Source organism: Panthera tigris, chromosome A1 (genome assembly GCF_018350195.1).
Source record: "Panthera tigris isolate Pti1 chromosome A1, P.tigris_Pti1_mat1.1, whole genome shotgun sequence".
In the NCBI taxonomy this organism is placed as follows: Eukaryota; Metazoa; Chordata; class Mammalia; order Carnivora; family Felidae; genus Panthera; species Panthera tigris.
In genome coordinates, this window is record NC_056660.1 from 95244435 (window position 1) to 95246511 (window position 2077).

At 39.8% G+C, this 2077-nt stretch overlaps 1 pseudogene; it reads left to right on the forward strand.

Moving 5' to 3' along the window:
• The first annotated feature begins 399 nt into the window (after positions 1 to 399).
• On the forward strand, positions 400 to 483 carry LOC122232431 (annotated as a pseudogene).
• The last annotated feature ends 1594 nt before the right edge of the window (positions 484 to 2077 follow it).

Consider the following 2077-nt stretch of genomic DNA (forward strand, 5'->3'; position numbering starts at 1 on the left):
GCCAGGGTTTCTTTATTGCAGCAGTTGGCTTTACCTTAATGATGTGGAACTTTTCATAATTTACCTCTAAAAGGACTATTTTTCTCCACCTTGTACCCAAGTAGAAAACATGCCACTAGCCATCTAAGCCTTACCTTACTTTTTTTTTTTTAATTTTTAAATGTTTTTTATTTATTTATTTTTGAGACAGAGACAGACTATGAGCAGGGGAGGGGCAGAGAGAGAAGGGGAGACCCAGAATCTGAAGCAGGCTCCAGACACTGAGCTGTCAGCACAGAGCTCAACGCGGGGCTCAAACTCACGGACTGTGAGATCATGACCTGAGCTGAAGTCAGACGTTCAACTGACTGAGCCACCCAGGTGCCCCAAGCCTTACCTTACTTTTAAACACGTTTTTGGATCGCTTCTCGGCCTTTTGGCTAAGATCAAGTATAGTATCTGTTCTTACCAGTTGAAACACACTTTTGGAGGTAAGTACTTCAAGGAGAGAGACAGTCTTTCAGAAATAGGGAATCAGTAGCATCTGGATAAGCCATATTTTGCATGTCAGCTCCTGAATAATTAGATTAATAATTAACCCCCCCACTGTATGATTGTTTTCTTCTTCTATAAGAACAAAAGTTGAAGGGAAATTTTTACCAGCATTATGGCATTTATTTGCATTTATTTAGCGTGGTTGTTTTTACCACCTGTTTGCATATTTATTTCTAGATGGATTGAGAATCAAGGCAAAGCCAAAGGCAAGTTTCAGTGTAGTCAAACTGGTAATCACATGTGCTTAGCAGCTCAGGAGGCAGATTGTCTAGGGGTAAATCCTGAAGATAACCCCTGTCAGCTCTGCCATGTGGGGATATTACACCTCATTTCTGTGGCCTCAGTTGCCTTACCTATAAAATAAGATTGTGATGGTCCCTATTTGATAGAGCTATTAAAATGGTGAGATGAAAAAAAAATCTGCAAATTGCCCCACATAGGACCATACTCAACAGATATTGTCTTGGGGCAGAAAACGAAGAGGGAACACCCTATTTGATTAATGACTTTTGTTAAGGCATCCAATATGAAAAGCCAAGAATTGTGAGAACAAGTGTAGGAGGCCTCCAGAAGCTGACCTACATGTTGATAATGTTTTTGTTCTTCGAACATCAAGGCGGGGGTCTGTAAGCTGTAATGCAAGTAAGAAACCATCAACTGCTTACCATCAGCATGTTGTAAGGTTCGTAAGTGGATTTAATAGGTGTTATGCTCCTTTGGCTTAGCTCCATGATTTCCCATAGTGACTAAATGATAAGGTATGGAAAAGATTCTTCATTAGCTGTAATGTTCTATTACAAATGCACCCATTTGTTTCCGCATTTGCTATAGGTGTATCAAATGTTGATCAGATACCCTACACTTGGTTAAGGACTGGCATGGTACTTGAACGTGTACCATGGTGTAGTCATAGGTTCTGCCACCAAGCAACATCAAGTCTAGTGACAGATGACAGACAAGTACATGAAGCTTTATAATCAAATGTGCCATCGTGCAGGGATCTACAGAGCAGTACGGAAATAGGAGAAAGTGACAAATGATGTTATAGTTGTTGAAATACCCTTTCCTTCCTCTTTAGAAGAATCCACAATCTAAAATTTCCTTCAATGAGATTTCAAGGTCAGGATGGGGAGATTATCATATCTTGCTAAAATTATTAATAATGGAAGGACGCCTAGGTGGTCCAGGCATGGTCTCTTGATTTGAGCTCAAGTCATGGTCTCACAGTTTGTGGGATTGAGCCCATGTCAGGGATTCTCTCTCTCCCTCTCCCCTGCTCTCTCCCTCTCAAAATAAATAAATAAACATTAAAAAAATTAATGCTTGCAGCATAATACAAAATCTGCATTTCCTGAATATTATAGTTTATTACCTAAGCTAAAATACTGGTTTGGGTTTGACTTTGGTCAATACTTACCCCATGTGGCTCCGTTGCTTGGCTGTCATTACAAAACGTCCATTTTTAACATCATAGTGACAAACAGCTGTTACATAAGCTTGGCCTTTATCTTTTGAATTTCGCTATGCGTAGACTATGTTCGTT